The sequence below is a fragment of the Parus major genome, chromosome 2 (genome assembly GCF_001522545.3).
Source record: "Parus major isolate Abel chromosome 2, Parus_major1.1, whole genome shotgun sequence".
NCBI lineage: Eukaryota > Metazoa > Chordata > Aves > Passeriformes > Paridae > Parus > Parus major.
Window position 1 is genome coordinate 57,584,557 of NC_031769.1, and position 19,879 is coordinate 57,604,435.

Here is a 19,879-nt window from a genome sequence, read left to right on the forward strand (position 1 = left end):
ACACTTTTATAGCCATTTAAAGTACCTAATTCCAGAAGATTTTGTGCCTCAATTTTTATAGTAAATCAATGCAACAGCAACAATACCTCTTTTATCTGAGAGGATGCTGTGACGTGGTTATTATCACCATTGTACACACAGCACCTGAATACGTACACAGACACAGCTACTTGCCTGTGCATATTAAGTAATCACTGCTCTAACTGCATTAACAACCTCCATTTCAGCACAAAAACCTTGGATTTATTAATTGGTTTGAATACCCTAAGCACTTCAATATTATGCCCATATTTTATTTTTTTCCCTGGTGTTTCAGTGGTTTTACCAGAAATAACAACACACTTAATTACAGAGGAGTCTTAGCAGGTAAATGGTATAGAAGATTTGGGAATTCTAATAGCTTTGTCTATTGAAAAATAAAAGTAAGGTCACATTACTTGAGTAACCAGCTTTTTACAAAGCTAAAGATTGAATAAAAGGTTCCATTTGATTTAAGCTATTTCCAAACAGTAATGCAAAATTGTAACAGAAATAATTTAGACATAGGTAAGGAGGCTTCAAAATCAATAATGTTGGAAGAAATGAAACATATGCTGATGCAATCAAACAGAATTGAATTTCATATAAATGCTAGCAAATCTGTATCAGATTATCACTGCAAAAACTTCATTTTCATTGATTTATAATGTATTATTATTGTTTCCACCAAACTGCCATAGACAGCGATTTAAGCAGCTGCCAAGTGCCTTAAGGGTAAATAAAGGGTGTCACTGACGGTGCTGGGTTATAGAAGTTTAAGAGACCAATAATTCACAAGTGTGGCAGGTGTGACATTCTGTATATTCATTAGCCTTTTATTTTAATCCTGTTGCCTAAGTATTTTATAGTTTTTTATGGGAGAAGGGTCAGTTGCAGGTTTCAGAAGGCAACCACAGAGGTTAGAGTGTGTTTGTACCAGCCTGCTCCCCAGAGGGTTGGGCAGCATCCTTTCCTTAAGCAACCAAATGACAGAAGCATACACTGGAATGTCAGCAGACAATCTTGGGCTAAAGACACACATTGGCAGGTCCCTTCCTCCAAAAAGGAGCTGAGAAGTGGTGTTTAAAGGTAACCCAGGCTATGGACCAGTATACATTTAATTAATGCACAGCACCTAACCCCTGGAAGTTTTTCTGTATCCTACTGTCAGATAAGTAAAACAAATATGGTTCACATGTGTTTGGTAGAACAGACTGGAGTGCATCCTCTTTTAAAATGTGATTAATGCTATTGGTGTCAGTAGGGCTATTTACTTTCAAAACTGGGACTGGGTGAATATTTTTTTGTGCAATGTTTCATTTGCTTTGAGATGCAGCAAATGGTCATGGACTAAACTTATCCCAAACTCAGAACGACGTTTTGAACCAAGGGAAGTGTCAGAAACAGCTAATCTGTTTTAGTACAAGTTTTTTGAAGTCCAGTGGTTTGATTTTCCATTTTCAGATTAATGTTTCACTGAAATTAATTGCAAAAATATCAGTAAAGATGAGTTAAAAAAATTAGAAGTGAATTTTTGCATACTCTAAAAACTTTCTAAATAGAAAAAAAAAAAAAAAAAAAAAAGTTCAACCAGTAAAAACTGTTTAAAGACTAAAAGTTGTTATGTTTTGATACAAGAACCTCCCCACACAACTTTTGGTTCAGTCAGCAAACTAAATGAGAAAAAAAAATCAGTACCTTAAATAGGAACAAAATTAAGTATTGTGCTGGACCAGGCTATCCTTGCTCCTTTGAAACAGAGCATAGTAATTCTATGGTCCATTCATTGTCTGTTGTTTTCTACATCCCTTAGATGTAAGAGACATTGTTTTAATGTTTTTTAAAATCATGCTAATATTTAACTGTCTAAAGTGCTTCTTTTCAAAACAGTCTTGAGACCTCCATATTGGCAGATGTTAAACAAAGCCCCCAAATCTCTTTGTTTTCTCTGTGATGTGTGATGAGTCAAAGTTTGGATTGCCTTGTGGACGTGCCAATTATTTTGTCAAAGAGGAAAAATGGTGCATTTTTATACTTTATTGGTGAGGAAGTGGGATGAAATCTTGGGAGGTAGCACCCATTCACTACATTTACAGTGCTGCAATACGTATATTTGCTTTTGTGTATGGCATGTGCTGGAAAAAGAGATGCTATTGGCAAGCTCCCATCTCAATGCATGCCCAGAAGAGGTGCAGAAACCTGTTCAATAATTCAGGCAACAGTGACCTCAGAAGTATATGTGTCTGTTATCTGCTCTGGCTCATGTGATGTGATTTTTGGCTGCAGAGAAAGCTTATGGTGAAAATCATATCAAGTTGACCAAGCCAAAGTAAACACACTCACACACACATATACATTTTGAGGTAATTTTTGTCCATTGAGATCATTCAGCCCTTTCAATATTTAAAGGAGAAACAAGATTTGCCATGATCGTAAACATTTTATTTACTTTTTCCTCTGTTGCAGCATGATTGCTTTAGGTAATAAATCCAGCCAACAAGGAGCTAAAGGACAATTATTGCACACTAACAGCATATGTTCACTGTCACGGTAGCAGGGCTTTATACAAGGAAAAACCCGGCACGCAGGCTGAAAACCGAGAAGAAGAACAGCAGTGAATGAACGTGGTGGTCCCTGTTTGCTTTGATGTAGGGGCATGTTCTCTGCCACAAAAGGCAAAGCCTCACCTGGTTGTTTCTGGCCTTACAGAGCAGAAGGAGCAGCAGCACAAGGCGCTCTCTGAGGCTTACTGCTGGTGTTTTATGTGCAGCGAAACACAGGCTGCCCTCACTGTAGAGCACAGCTCCTTTTAGGAGAAGGCCAGAGTCCAAGGGTGCCCGTTGGTTGTATTCCAGTTCTCATGACTTCCAAATTTACTGCATCCTTTGCCAACCCAAACTCCTCCACAGCAAGACAAACACACTCCTGCTTTTCCTGGTCCCAATCCAGCATGGTGGCTCTTCAGCACGTATATTTGCGCTGATGTTGATTCCCATTATTTCCAGTAGACCAAAGGTCCACTCTAATTGATTCCAGGTTTTGGAAGCAAAAGATCTGAATTACTGAGAATATAAAGTTCCTACAAATGGTAAAGAAAACATGAATCTGAAAGCTGATTTAGGAGACAGGACATCAGATTGTCACTGGGGAAACTGAGGTGCAATGTCTGTTTCAGACAACTCTTATATAATCTCAAATGAGTCATATAAACTCAATGGTGTTTTAATTTCCAGTCTGTCAAGTGAGGGTAATATTTTTCTTCTTGAGAGAGTTGAAGTCTGTTAATGATACAGAGAGACTTAGATAAATTATGCCAGATTCAGGAAAAGGATACTGTAGGATTCATGCTTTTGGAGAATGAATGCATAAGAGGAATATCAGAAACGGACTGGAAAAACGTATCTTGGAAATATACATATATTTACACACACATACACATAAATTTAATTTTTCAACAGAATCTCCTTATTACATAAAACACTGAATGGGGCAAGGAAAGGCAAATCTGTGAAAGATCTCCAGAGTTCTCTCACTGAAAATCATATTTAGGAAGTTTAAGGATGCACATAATTTTGCCTCATAAAAAAAGAAAAAGTCTATTAGCGTGGACTTTGGATAGGAAGTAGTGCACCCAAATAAGAACAAAAGTGTACAGCAAACCAGTTGGTACTGAGGATCTGATGTCCATCGTATATAAATTTTGTTTTTACCTCAGAGAAGAGTGCACAGGCTGAATGTCCAATTGCTGCTGGTGTGCATTAAGTGCACTCCCAGACCACCTATTTCACTTTATTGTCCTCAGAAAAGAAACCACAATGCAAACCAAAGCATGGGCAATTGCTACCAAAGTACCTTCCTCAGCCAAATTAAAATACTCATATTTTACCTGTTCAAACTGGTCTCAATCTGGAGCTCTAAATCATTAGTTTGGTGAGCAGGAATTGCTCTCTAAACTTCCATTCTGCTTTACAGTATTTATTAATCTATGATATCTTTGAATACATATGATCTGTTACCAGCTGTCTTTCATATGCCTGCCATGCAAGAAGCCTTGCAATGGAGCAGCAGCATTGATCCTACTGCCACATTGTTTTCTTACACTGATTTTTGCAGGTTATCTGAAGAGAGAGCATTGTAATTGTATTAATCTGTGAGTGATGATATGGACCTGCAGTTATAGCAAACTCTGAAGAGGTGTAGTTCACAGGTGTCAGAACACAATATTTAGTGAGAATAATTATTGTGTTTTAGTTTAGTAACTAGCCTCAGAAATTTGATTGTAGCCTGGTTTTTGTACAATAGGGGAAGAAGATAGATAAATACTATTTTTTTAAAATGGGATGTTGGAACATGTTGACATAAAGTGTAGAATTTCCTGAACCTGGGGATTTAGATGTCAAACTAAAACCATGTTTAAGGTTTGATTGTCCTCTCTCCTTACATGAGCAGGCCTCCCATTAATGTCAGTAGGAGTTATACACACAAAAAGAGAAGATAATAAACATAAGTAGTGAACAGGGTTGGAGAGTAGAAATAGACTCCCGTGGAGTTAGAAAATGCATCATTCCCTTTTCTTTGCTCTGTAGATCCCACATCATTCTGGTTTTGTGCATTTCCAGGAAAGCAAAATTTTGACTTGTAGAAACATATTTTGACTAGTTCTCACAAAAAGTCATATGAAACGAAGGATAGATGGATGCCACACTGCAGTTATACATGATAAAAATAAAGCTGTTAACAAGCTCCAGTGAACACAGGTGGGCAGTGAATCAAAGTGTCTTAACATATTAACCTATACAGTGTAGCTCCTGTGCAGTTTTTCAAAGACATCTTGCTTTTTTCAGTACTGATGGAGTGAGAATTACTTTTCAGTATTTTTTTTATTGTTGCTGAAAACCTTTATTATGTGTTCAGCAGAGAATAGCTCTTGCAACTATGCAAGCTCCATGCTTTTATCTATCACTGATACTATTGATAAATAGGAACAGTGGAGATAATAACATTTAAATAAGACTGTGGAGTTTCTCATTAAATGTAATTCCCTTCTTGGTCAAACTTCTGTTTTCCTGATGGACGTTCATTGACTTTGGTGTTACTCTTAAGTTGTCCTGAAATGGAGAATCAAACTTATTGGCCTTAACCCTCTGCAAGTAAATCAGTGTTCATGTAATGGTTATTCTTGTGTTAGTCCTTTCACCGTAGCACAATACAAACAACAATAGTTCCACAAATGGTCTTCTAATAGACAGCCCCAACTCATTTTTTTCTTATCTTCAAAGGATTTTGTGCTGTTGACCAGATCGAACTGCAGATGACAGTGTCTACTTAAAGCCTAGCAGACAATGCTCTGACAGCCTGGCTACTATATTTCTTTTTATATATTAAAATCTATCCTTGTAAATAGATTTGAAAATCTACATGTGACTCTGCACAAGAGACTGGAGGATCACAGGGGCTCTGGTTCATCAAAATTAACTAATGTGCTGAAGCTCATTCTGGAAATGAATGAGCCAAGCACAATTGTTGGCAGTGTGCCTAAGCTCACCTCCTGTATGTACAGTGGTAAATCCTGGGGTCTTAGCCTCCTCAAGTTCCACATGAGGTAGGATTTTGGAGTCCTCTGTAATTCCTGTGCTGTCTGGGTGCTCAGTTTGATTTTCCTTTAAATCAGGATAGTTGAGGAGAGGTTGTAGTGCCTGTTTTAGTTTTGTTTGAAGAAGGTCATGGACAAGATAATGCACATTAGTATTGACACACTATAACATACCTTGCATTAAGCACAGACTTGGGCATCATTTTCATAGCAGCTTCCTAAGCTATTCTACCTAAGGTATTTGTTCCACTTTGGAGCTTCATTAGTCTATTTTGTTATTTTGGGGGGGAAATTTTCTTTCCTTTTCCCTTTTACCCTATTATTTACTTTTTTAAATCACAGATCTGAATCGTAGCTTACTTAATGACATTTCATATCATAACAAGAATTAAAATCTTATTAAAGTATTTATACAAATGCTGATGGAGTTCCTGTTTTCAGAGACTGCTTTGTCTTTTGCCAAAGGACAGAATCAACCTGGCATTATTTGGACCTGCAGGCCATTGTTTGGGATTTACAATTTACAGTTCTACAGCTCCTGGTGCTTGACTGCTGGAGGGGGAGAAGAGATAACAGAAGGAGGTTTTGAGATTCCTGGTGGGCACTGAGAAAAAGGAAGAGGTGCTGGAAGGTGAAAAATTAGTTGTAAGTGGATTTGAGCAGTGAACTTGCACTTGAGCGTCGGGGCATCACGGTGCCACCAATGTCCCATTTCAGGGAATGCAACTCGCTTAGAAATTGTGTCTATTTCTAGGTGAGACTGAGAAGACCTGTTCTGTAGACTAAACTACATCTCTTTATTTTTGACAGTGGAATACTTGAAACCACTGATCTCAGACAGTGTGGAGTTATTCCCTTAGAGTGGCAGAAAGGGAGGAAGCAGCAGCACCAGCACAAAGGATCTGCCCAGCCATTTGCTGCATTGCACCCTGTTTAAATCTGTCACCTCTCCAAACTGTCTTCAGCTTATTAACAGGAAGAAGAGAAGACATGTTAGCAGCACCTGCTCTACCAGCCTAGTAAATGTTGATATAGACATTGTTTCCAAATGTGTTTTCCTAGAGACCATGCTTTCTTTTTGGATACACACAACTAAGCATTAGCTTCACTCCTTATGGTACACCTGCACAATTATCTACACATCACAGTTTTTCAACATCTTTATTTGGTTTAGTATGAAGACTTGAATCCTGCATTTGGGGTTTTCCTCTTTTTACAATATTGCTTTTTTTGTGTATGCTGCTCCTGTCCATAAAGGAAGAAAAGAAGAGATGAAAGGTACTGAAGGTGAGCAAGGTGGTCCCTTGGTGCACATGGCAAACTTAAAATCATGCTGTTATTCACGAGAAGCTGGGCAGTCTGGTTGGATGAAGCCCTCTTGGATGGCCTGCCCTGGACAGTCTACTTGTAGTACGAGTGGTTTGTTTGGATTCTGTTCTGCTGCCACGCAGAGATCAGAGAACCTGATCTCATGCCATCTGAAATCACTGTCAGTTTTGGAATAAGCTTCCTTGGGAGAAGGGGTAAGCCCAGAGCACATGACAGAGGAGGCAGTGGGTGGGTAGTTATGATGCAGCTACTGTAGCTGAGATTTACCCATCCTGTTTCAAGGACAAAACAATAGTCTTTCTTTCTAGCAGGGCTGCCATCATTTAGAGCTGCTCTTACAAGCACTCAGCTGACACTGAGGGCTGTCATGTGTCACACAAGATCACACTGCATCCTTGTCCTTCTTGAAGATGCAGTCTGCATCCTCAGCAGATAACAAGTCTCCAAACAATGCACAAGTTGTAATGACTTTTTTTGGTTAACATTCCTTTTTACGCAATTGTAGTAAAGTAAACAGTGTCATACACAGTATCATTTCTGGAAAGGCTCAGAGGAAACGTAGAGTTATAGAATCATAGAATGTGTAGGGTTGAAATGGACCTTAGAGATCATCTAGTTCTAAGCCACTTGTCATGGGCAGGGATACCTTCCACTAGAACAGGTTACTCAGACCCCCATTCAGTCTGGGCTTGAAAATCTCTGGATGCCAGGAAGTACCTCATCCATTCCACAAGATTGGCCCTTCTGCTTTCCAGACTTCCCGAAAATGTTAACCACATGCTTTCTCCTATTTTTCCATTATCATCTCATGATATATATATGGCTTTGCTCCATCCCTCCCTGCGACTCTCCTGTCATAAGAATGTTCCTCATTATTTCTCCTAAATACTGCTGGGTTAGGAGTACATGCACCACAGAGTACTGCCCGAGCATACTCTGTTTACTTTCTGCACTCTCTTGACCTCCTGTCATCTTCCAACAGACAGAAATTCTCTGCATTCAGATTATGTTCCTATTTCTTTCCTTTTTGATTAGAACTCTGGCTTTGTTCCTTCTTCTCTCTCCTTATTTATATTCCTGCATCAACCACTAGTGAGATGCATATTTAAGACACTGATATTCTTAAGTTAAAGGCAAAGAGTTCATGTATTTGTCACATCTTTATCAGATGCTACGCCAAATGGTTGGGTATATAGGTAGTTTTGGGTTTGGTTGAACTTTCATGCTCAGTTTGCAGAATACCTGGTTGCCAGTGCCTATATTTACCCTAATGGAAAAGGTACAAATCTGGGGATGGAAAGGTACATGTGGTTTGTGTTTCACTCATGCCTTGGCACACGCTCTAGAAGTGTCCAAAAGACTCATCTGGACATCAGGATACAGGAAGATTTCTATCATTGTATCTCTTCCTTCTCCTTTTTTACATTTTCCTCCATGAAAGAGTGAAGCCTGTAACATTCTCAGATATTTAGAATAGGGCTGGAAGCAGCTAACACAGTGCTGAAACACTGAAGATAGTTTGACACGTTGTCATTTTGGGAATGTCTGTGTTAAAATCTGTACTCAAAGTTCAGGTGCTGGAAGACATGATCAATAGTCAGTGGTTATTAACCATTTTTGTGTTACCTCCTAATGTTGCTGGGTTTGCCTTGCTAAGCTTTATTCTTATAAAAGAAAAGGCTTTAATAAGCAGAGAATGTCTGCTCTGCCTAACCTGTACCTATTTTGTGAAGTGAAATTCTTGGCAAGCCTTTCCTCCCTGCTGTTGCCCAGGCCCACCAGATGCTCTGATTCAACATAGCCCCACAGAAGCTTCCACCATTGTGTTAGTATAAACTTTGAGTATTAACTTAGAGCAAAAAAAGCCTTATATAAGTAATGTCCTTGGTCTTATGCACAGAGCCAGGAAACATGATGTAATGCACTCCTTTTCTTCCTTAGTTGTATAATTTAAATGTATTGCTTTTCTTTTTTGACAAAGAAGTTCTTCTTTCACACATTGGCTCCAGGATCTTGAGGCTGAGCCCAAGTGGCCACAAAATACTCTGACTGACTGACCCTTCACAGCTATGTTTTCAGAAGAGATTGAGGAATGTATCACAATTTGCAGGCATTCAACTTAATACGCTGCAGAAGTACCTGATTTATTGGCCAGCCACTCTATCACTCTCTGGTAAAAATGAAGTTAGGTGACAGTGTCTTAGGCCAGGTACCTGAAACTGTGGCAAAACTAAAAAAACTCCAACCACAGGAAAATATTCTTGAATAGGGGTCTCAATGTTCAGTCCATGATTAAAAATAATTAAAGATGTAGATTATTTCAATAATGCAAAATGCTTTTGCAGGACATACTATAAAATTTGATTACTTTGACAGAGACAGTTTGAATATGCAATAATGTGCCTTATTTTTAAACACTTATGGTTACAGCTACCAGTACCTTCACTTTGAGCATCACCCTGGATGGCTGGACTCACACCTTGTCCATTTGTACTCTATGTTATTATCTCTTTGTGGGGTAGTGAATACCTTTCTGCTGAGCAGATCTGAGATTATATGTCCTTCAATCTGTCTCCTGTTTTTCACTGTGGACAAACACTTCAAACAGTGTTTTTATAGGTGCTTCTTAGATGACCAGCTATAAATCCTCTCAGAGAATTCAGTTTGATTTCATTTGCCTAAACCAAGTAAGTGAAGTTTAATTGCTTTGAATTTTATAAGTAATTTTAGTCTGCACGAAGGCTGTCTGTGGGTATTCACATAGTTCTGTGTCCATAATTGTCAATGTAGTGTCTTTTATGAAACTCATACAGATGTACACAGAGTCTTCACAGGGAAAAAAAAAGGAAATACACTCCACCCTCCCCCTGCCCCTTCCCCCAAGAGTTTTGAGTTATAGCAGCAGCCAAATACCTTCTGAAACTGGTTAGCTTACATGCATCTTGCATCTTCCTTAAGGTTAAAAAGAGCCACTTCATTTTAAAATAATGTAATAAAAACACTGCTGTCAGGCTGAGACCTTGTCTGCCAAGCCTAACCCTCAGATGAAGTTTTACAGCCAAGTTATAAATCCCTAAAAAATGGAGTTGATATTGACAGAACCTGATCTAAGGAGTATTGTCCTGGTGGTGAGGGGAGTCAAACTGAGGGTTTCAAAATAGGGTGGTCTGATAGCAGAGCCTCTGTCAGTTGCACAGATAGTTTGGCCATAGGCAAACACCATACTAGTTTATTTATTTGTTTATGAGTGTGTATTAACCACCAGGGTTTGTATATTCTCAACCTCCCTTTGATCTTTTTTTTTTTTTAAAACAAGAGTTCTGCCATCTGTAAACATTTCTGTGCTGACCATGCCTTTGGCTTAGTGAACATATGATATCCATAAAGACTTATTTTTTGATAAAAGAAATGGCTAAAGACAATTGACATTATCGTTTGAAGTTTGTAGCATTTCATGTTAATTTAGTAATGTAGAAATGGAACAGAGGCCTGGATTTGTGTAAAGAACTTGTCCAAGGTTGTAACCCTTAACATATTTTGTTCATACTCTTTTTATTTTGGTCTCCTATACAAGAAATTTAATATGATTTTGATTAGTTTCTGATGAGTTGAAATTTTGGTAAATGAAACTCCAGTATTGTAGTTTTCTGTTGCTGCTGTATTTGGGAAATGATTTAAGACTGCTCTATTTGCTTTATTGGTCAAATAATAAAAGACATCACTGAAAGATAAGTATTCTTACTGTTTGCCTAAATCTGTGTTGATCCATGTGTAATATTTCTCAGAACATTCTGGTTCAAAATGTCTTCAATACTGAGTCAAGCCGTTTAAGATGTCCCTATCCCTTTCTTGACTTTGCCACTAATGTATGACATGACTTTGGTTGAGTCACTTAACCTTTCTGTAGTTCACATTGTTTCACCAGATGTCAAATGAGGATTGAAATCCATGTTAGTTATAGAAACACTATGAGACTTTACTGATGGAAATGGAAGACGTTATAGTGGTAGTTTATGATTTGGAGAATTTTCTGAATGGAAAAAATAGTTTTCATATATCAAGGATACTACGCTTACTATGGTGAAAATTGATTTTTTGGTATTAGGACAGCAAATCTGTGCACACCCATTCAAGGAGCTGGAAAAAAATCTGCTTGCCAAATTAATGCAACAAGCTGGGACACCATAAACATCTTAGAGTGATAGATTTGAGCAGGTTCTCTCCATTCTATTGGAGGATCCAAGGTGTTCACACAGAGAGGGGCATACCCTTGAGCCAATAATGATCCCTTTTGTCATTTATGTAATGAGATGCAAAGATGCTGATGTGAAGGACAGATCCACTCTCTCAGACAAAGCAAGACAGAGGCCCTTTGGACAGGTGAGGAACATAAGCACATATGATCAAAGATTTGTTAAATTCAACTGCACAGGACACTGTGAAGAAACTGAGCACCTGTGTTTATTTTATGAGTCTACATTTTGGAAATAACTCATGCAAGTGTGAATGGGGAGCTACAGATTGGGAAGTGTCAGCATGGAGTCCAGACTCGCTGGAGATTGAGACTCCCAGAATTCCCTGATGGAGAATCCCAAAAGCAGTGACAACTTCTAGTATGCTGGAATGGAGAAATGCTGTGTGGCTGAAGCAATATGGATACACCTATGCACAGCCATCAGCCTGAGAACAGCCTCTAGCTCTGCCTGGCCCTCATCACTGTCCCTGTTTCAGGGTTACATGTCACTGAAAAGAATCTTCAGACCTCAGAGAGTATGACCATGTGTTCCATACTAAGATTTAGAAAATGGGAAGCCTTCCTCCTCTAGGAAAAATGTCAGTGTATGAGGGACTTTAAAACACCCAAACTCTCACTTCCTCTATTCTCTCCATGACTACAATGAATATGAACATGTTTATATCCATTCTGTCCATCTGGTAGTTCCTAGAACTTCTGACTGAACCTGGGTCAGTGGTAATACCACAGTCACATCCTACTGTGTTTAGAATATACGCCCAGCTGTGTTTGTAATTTTTAGAGCTGAAACACAAGCTGCACCATCTCAAGGAATAACAGGGAAGCAAAACAATGCAGCAAGCCAGCATCCATCATGTGCTCTTCCTGTTGCCTCCCACAGCTTTCATTTAATTTTTCAGTGAAAACTTTTCTGTCTGTTAACAGAAATTCATTCAACTATATGAATAGTAAATCTAAGATTGTTAGCACAAGCAGAAATTCTACTAGCAAGTGGAGCAAGTCTGGAGACCTCAACTGAAAATGTGCTTGTTAAATCCCATTCAGAATGTGCCATAGTACATGATGTTTCTGCAGCTTCCTAGCTAGAAAATACCATATTTACTTTGTTTTAAGGAGTAAGGCTTCGCTCATAGTTGTTGTCTTCATGCTCCTTTGAAAGCTGTGGACTTATAACTTCAATCTTAAAGAAGGGATCTATGCATTTTTGTCCTTCTGGTAAAATTATATTCAAATTTAGGTACATAAATTTAGTCTCTAAAATCCATAAATTCTGCTTTGTGAAAATGTTCTGGTTTATTATTTTATTTTTTTTAATCTTATTATTTTGAAATTATTATTTTTATTATGAAAATTATAAATATTATGAAAATATTCTGCTTTGTGAAAACCTAGAACATGGACTTGCACAGATGAACTGTTTACAGACAGTTCTCCAAAACTGACAAGAAAAGTTTGTAAGGGTCTGAAGTTGCAAATCCTGAGCCTGGGACTTTGCTTGTGGCATTAATGGTCTCTCTGCCTTTTGTTAACACCTTATGAATAATATTTAGAATTTAATATATAGTAAGCCATCATATGTTTAATATTTGAGGCTTTGTATGTTATTCTGGAATCTAGCAAGTAGTCCTAACACAGTCCCTGTCTTGGCAAGTGTAGTGGGTTGATGCTGGCTGGATGCCAGGCACCCACCAAAGCTGCTCTCTCAGTCCCCTAAACAAGTGGACAAGGGAGAGAAAACATAATGAAGGATTCATGGGTTGAGATAAGGACAGGGAGGGATCACTCACTGATTACCATTACACTCAACAAAGACTCACATTGGGGATAATGTTTGAATTCATTTATAAAAAATAGGAGCAAGATAATGAGAAGTAAAACAGGTCTTAAAAAATCCCACTTTCCCTCTTTCCCATGCTCTACCTCCTCCCTTCCTGCAGCACAGGGAGATGGGAAATGGGGGTTATGATCAGTTCACCATACGTTGTTCATGGTGCTGCTCAGGGAGAAGGGTCCCCTGCTCCGGCATGGGATCCCTCCCACAGGAGACTTCACGAACTTCTCCAACATATGTCCATCCCATGGGCCCAGTTCTCCATGAACTGCTGCAATGTGGGACACTGTTCCACAGGGTGCAGTCATTTAGGCATGGCCTGCTTCAGTGTGGGTCTCCATAGGGTCACAAATCCTACCAGGAAACCTGCTCCAGCATGGGCACTGGTGTGAGCTCCTCCACAGGTTCACCTGATCCAGCACAGATTTCCCATGGATTCACAGCCTTCTTTTGGGCATCCACCTGCTCTGGCATGGGTCTCTCCTGCATGAGCTGCAGGCTGGTCTCTTTATCCCCATGGACCTCCATGGGCTGCAGGGGCACAGCTACCTGTCCCTGGTCTTCACCATGGGCTGCAGGGAATCTCAGCTCCAGCATCTGTAACACTTTGCTCTCCTCCTTCTGCACTGACCTGGGGTCTGCATAGCTATTTCTGCACATTTTGCTCTTCTCTGGCTGCAACTACCTCTCTGCAATAACATTTTCTTTTCTGAAATACATTATTACAGGGGCCCTACAAGCATCTCTGATCTATCCAGCCTTGGCCAGCAGTGAGTCTGGCTGGCATTTGCTCTGTTGGGCATGAGGGAAGCTTCTGGCAGCTTCTCACAGAAGCCATCCCTGTAGCCCTACCACCCCCAAAACCTGGACAAGCACAACTGATAGAGCAAGCTGTGGGACACCTAGAACTCAGGGGTTTGGTCTCCAAGCTGAAGTCAGGCTGACAACAAATCACTTTCATTCTTTTGGTGTGTGGTGTTGAGACTTTTCTAGGAAGGACTGAGAAGTGGCATCCCGTGGCAAAGACACATGAGATAAACAGAAGTGGCTCATTCAAGCTCATCCATATTACAGGTAAATCCATCTTTTGGCCTGTTTTGGGTGGGAACAAAAAGGAAGTTTTACACATGGTTGAATAATACTTTGTGTCTGGACTTAGATTTGGGATCATGTTTAGTGAATGTGGGTTCAAGGAAATGAGTTCGAATGCTAGCCTACTTCTCCAAAAGAGTATATTTTTTAATCTTCCATATGAGAAGTGTCTTGTTTTGTGGTTTTCTTTTTTTCTTTTTTTTTTTTAGGTGTGTTTTAATAATCAGTCAGTGGACACAGAAGCTGTGGACATGAGGCTTCCTTGGATATGGAAGCTCTCTCGGTTGCTTGCAGTGTTGGTGCCTGTTGGGGGGTGTTTGAATGGGGGAAAATGTTAAAGATGGAATAAGGAGAGGAGTGTGTCTGGTCTAAAGCAACTGTTCTTGTCCCCTCCCTCTGCTCCCGTGCTCAAACAGTGTGACTGAAAAGACATTTGTCTTGTTTACCAAAAACATGAGAAAAGACTGTCATTGAAATGAACGGTTTGCTGGGTTATACAAATGTAGAAACAAAGACATACACCCAGATAAATGAATAAAGGCTGATGTGGAGATTGCAAACTGCCTTAAAGAAGCTGCTTCAGATGGGTCTCACAATGTTAACTTTCATGTGGAACTGCTTAAATCAGAAATCTTGTATTTGTTCCCCAAGAATTATGGAAGAGAGTATATCTATATGAAACATGAAAAGTCAGATCTCAGGGGCAATCTTTCAAGATCAATGAAGATCCACATAGTTTTGTGTGAAGGCAGTCAGATGCAAGTTTTTTTTCTTTTAATACTTTACTGCAGGTTTAATTGCAGCAATATTTCAATGCCAAAGAGAGTAATTTGCAGCTTGAATACAGCATTAGAGCTGCAATACCCGACATTTTAAAACCTCAGTATAAAAATGAGCATTTGGTACTAGTACCACAAGAATTCTCATTTCCTGTTCAACTTTCAAAGAAATTGAAGTTAAATGTCTATATTAACGTTTATAAAATTTTAGGAGTGATTCCCTTATTACATAATTAGCTTAAGCACTCTGCATATCTGCCGATTAGAGACATTACTCAGAGCCTGCCCTGGAACAGCTGCATTCCTAGACAGAAAAAGATACTAATGTGGCCCTGGGGGAGAACTCTCCATTTTGACAGAATAAAACATTCTTGGAATACAGTTATTACGATTCATAATTGTTCACTTTAGGGTAAAAAAAAAAAAGCAGGGGAAAAAAAGTATCCTGTTAATAAAACAAAGATTTCTAATAGTTGTAAGTCCATATTTCAAAATTCTCTGCAGCTGAGGATGCAGGTATCTGGAAGGGAGGAATTTCTCCATGTTATGTATAAAGAGGAAGCAAAAGCAGGAATTCTGACTACATATGGCTCCCTAAATATGATCAGATAGTGACAATAAGGGTAATGACAACCAGGATAAGTATTAGAGACTAGCACTGTGATTCAGCTGATTAAGCATGAGCCCAAACTGCATGAATTTAGGAGAAAAAAAACACATGAGTCCATTTGGCTGCATCTGTGACACAATTACCAGGTGATAGGATTTCATCAAAAGAAGCACAGAAAAAAGGAAATATGGCAGAAATTCAGCTTCTCTGAAATTACCACAGCAATTAATGACTCCCTGGGAAATGTGATCAGAAACTGCTACACAATTTAAAAAATCTTTTAATTGCTACAAACCGTGTGACAGACAGAACTACTGTGATGTGCAGACTGCTTATGTCAAGTGGGTTAAAGCACAAACAGGGAAGTCTAACAAAGCAAAGTTGTGTGGCCCCTAAAAGGAGCTCAGTCAGGGTTGCAATGCAAATATCCTGCTGTAAGATCTCTTCATCCCCAAAGTCAGGAAAAGTGGTGGCCTCTTCTGTAGTGAAGCTGCTGGTGTTTCTGAATTATTTCTGACTCTTGGAGAAAAAGGCACCACCTTCTTACAAGTTAAAGAACACATATTTAATTGAAAGAAACTTAAAATTTTATTCCAGAGGGTCCAATGTCTTTTATGCAACTTCAGACTCACTCGAAAAAAAGCAAGATAATTGTAGCTCTCACTTCACTTTAAAATGGTTCTGAAGATCTGTGTCCCATCTGGGCGACCTTTAACAAAGCAATTATTGCTCCAGTTTGTGAGCATTGTTCTCCTATTTCCTGCCTACAATTCAATGTGTTAGAAACTATGAATAAAACTTAATAAATCTTACTGACTTGTACCTCCTTTTCTTAGTCAAATGTAAAAGACCCTTCTGAAACCATCATGCTTTCATACCCTCCAAAGTGGTGTCAAGTGCTTAGAAGGTTGCCAAAGTGTCAGAGCCAAAGAAATGCAGCTCACCACAAGCCAGGGCTGCCTTCCCTGTTGAGGTATTGGAATTGGAGAGAGCAGCTGTAAACGAGGCACATCACATGCTGTGGGTGCCTCACTGCTGCACTTCCACTCTGAGCTGAGATGAGCTAACAGAGCTTTGGAAACCAAACAGTCTGAATTGATCATTCCTTTTTTGACTCTGACTATTACAAGAAGTCAGTGGCTCAGTCAGATTTCTGAAACAAGACTGGTCTGAAATCTTCAAAACTGGTATCAGTTTTAAACTCCTTTATCCCTCCAACTGGAAAATCTGGGGTTCCATTACATATATGCCTTTAAAAACTATTTTGTTCGTATTTATATAGTGGTGAGAAGACCATTACATAATTCATATAGCATCTATTAGTTATTACTATAGGTTAAGAAAGAAGAAACTAGTTATTTTTAAATTTCGAACCTGCTCTGACACTGTAGATTTCCAAGTCTAACTTCAATGAGTTAGTATGCAGCAGAGGAAAAGTTGTCTAAGAAGTAGATTACTAAAATACATGGAAAAAATTAGTGAAGCCAGGAATAACTGTACTGGAGTGAAAAATGAAGATTTGGGAAGAAACAGAACACAGAAGGAGGAACTTGAACAGAATATGCAATATGAGCCTCCACACTGGAAAACACAAAGGTGATCTAATTACATTGATTAATTCATGTTAGATTTACATTAGATTGCTCTGAAAATATCTGCAGTTTTACCCTTTCCTGTTATACACAGTGAGTGCTGCTTGGAACTATCTATCTATTGCATATGTACATAGAAAAATTAGAGGTGCTTTTGCAAAAGGGATTTGCCTAAATGTACTTGGTTTGTGTGACTGCCAAGCATCCCAGAACCAAGGTTCTTACAGACGTGTCTGTTAATTGTAAGTTCTGGTTACCTGACTAGATCTCCTTAAAATTTAAGTTGAAAATCCCTTATTTTTGGTCTGTGTGTGAAGAGGAGGGTTTAACAAAGAATACTACCTAGCAGTTTGATCACAGCATGTTTCATTTTCCTTCTTTATAACATTTCAATCGAGACACATTTCAACATCCATAGACTACTTTTTTCCTGTCCCCAAATTGTCTACAAATCTTTAATTATTTTCTAAGAAGGAAGTTAGAAATCTTAAGATATAATTTCCAATTGCAACTGGTTTCTTTGCTTACTCTAGGCATAGAAAAAAAAAAAAAATTCTCTTTTTAATGTGATGCAGATTTTCTGTAGAAAACACCACCAATGGTTAGGGAACAACCAGCATCAAAGCAGGCAGTGCGCTCATCAAACTGACTGATGGCTTCCAGGAATTGCTTTCACATAGAGAAAAGGACCCACAGTCTTTAGAAACTCACTGTAGGACCCAGCACTTTGTGATGATGTTTGATGGCACTGGGTGGAGAGGGACTGGATTTGCAGTGGCATGGTTATGGGTCTCAATCAATGGGACTGTAAGAAGAATTAAATTGCCCAATCAGCTACAGAAACCAGACTGGTTGCCTGCACAGGCCATTACTTAGAGTGGTGACTGCCCAATGTGTGTTGCCAGGGTCAGAAATTATTAGACACTTAGTAAAACCTAGCCATGTGGATGGTAGCAAGCAATGGTATTAACACAGTGCCTTGGTAGTTTTTGCTGCAATATTAATACATTTATGCTTAGATACAGAAGGAATGTAAGCAAGCTCTAGCTAGAGTAGTATTTTCTGGAAAACAAAATATTAACAACCCAAGATTGCAAGTTCTGATTGTTCCAAACTGAATTAGCAGATATTAGGGTTGAATATAAATTATGAAATCTCAATTTATACATTATATGGTCAGCTGAATAATATACATAATTCACAGCAATCAAGAAAGTGGGAATGGTGAGATAAGATTTTGGGTAAGGTTCTTAAAGCCTTCAGGAAGCTTCATCCTTGTTGATAATTAATTGGAATTTTCAACTTCTGGCAAAAATTCTAGCAGACAGCCTGCAGGACATGATCTGTACGATTATTAGCCCAGACCAAGTAAGCTTTGTAAATGAATGACTACAACCAGAGAATTACAATGAAAATACTGAATATTATCTAAAAAGCTAGTGGCATGCAGGAACCCTGGCAGACTATCCAACCAATGATAAAAAGACCTCTGACAAAATAAACTTGAGGTTTCCTATATGCCCATTAGGAGAGAATTCAGTTATTTATAAGCTCCTATGAACTTTCATTATAGGCTTCCAAAATAAATAACAGTTTAAAAACTGCCTCTGCTAGGACTTCTTCAGTGGAGGGTGGTGAAAATCCAGTTATATTCATGGTTTTTTTCTTATTTTTCTAATATTCTTGGAAGCAGAAAAAGCTAGCTTACAACTGGGCAAGCAGTATAGTTGCTAACTGTATCAATACAACACAATATTCATCCAGGTGGTTTACAATATTTAAAATAAGTATCCATAACTAAAGGACTATCAGTAGCAAAAATATTTTAAATGAAGCTTTTCTGTGTTTAATAGATATCATCTTATCATGTTTATCATAAAATTTCTTATTTCTAAAACCATCTTATTTTCACTTACATCTGCAATGCCTCCACAAGCTTAACATCACTGTTTCTCTAGGTAAAATAAATGTAGTCTCTATACAAAAGACAAACTGATTTGGTTAGTGAAATATCTACTACCAAGTAGTATCATCATTTGGAATAATAATACCTTCAGGAGACCTGAAATCAAGTGAACCATACATATAGATAAATAGTTTCCATAACTTATTTTGCCATTGCTTTCATTGAAGCAAGTTCAGTATGTGAAATATCTTTCGTGGTCTGATCTGCATGGCCACTGATAAGAATATATTAAAATTTTTTGAATGCAAGAATTGTGCCATGACATTTTTCAAAATCTAACCAATAATTAAAAGCACGGCTGAGAGATAATGAAATGATAATAAATAAGAGGTAGTACCTGATATGTACTAAAAAAAAAAGAAGCCTATTGTGCAGAGAAGCTGTGGAAGCCCAATCCCTGTGGATGTTCAAGGCCAAGTTGGGTGGGTCTTTGAACAGCCTTGCCTAGTGGGAGTTGCCCCTGCTTGTGGCAGGGGTTTGAAAGCAGGTGACGTTTAAAGTCCATTTCAAACCAAAACATTCTCTGATTCTATGATTGTCCATTCCTTATTTCATAATTCAAACATCTTATTCAAATAATTTAACATCTGGCAAAGAAAGTTACTTAAACTGTGTCTGTGAAAATCAGTCAAAATATCATATACAATTTGATTCCAGTGGCTGGTTTTTGTGAAAGCCAGTCTCTGGCTGTTTATTCCGTAAGGACCGGTGTTTCCATTACTGGGGTAAGGAAAATGATGCTGCCAGATGATCTTGGAGTATGTCACAGGGACTGACCTGAAAGTAATTTCTCCTTCTGTACAACTCCACAGTG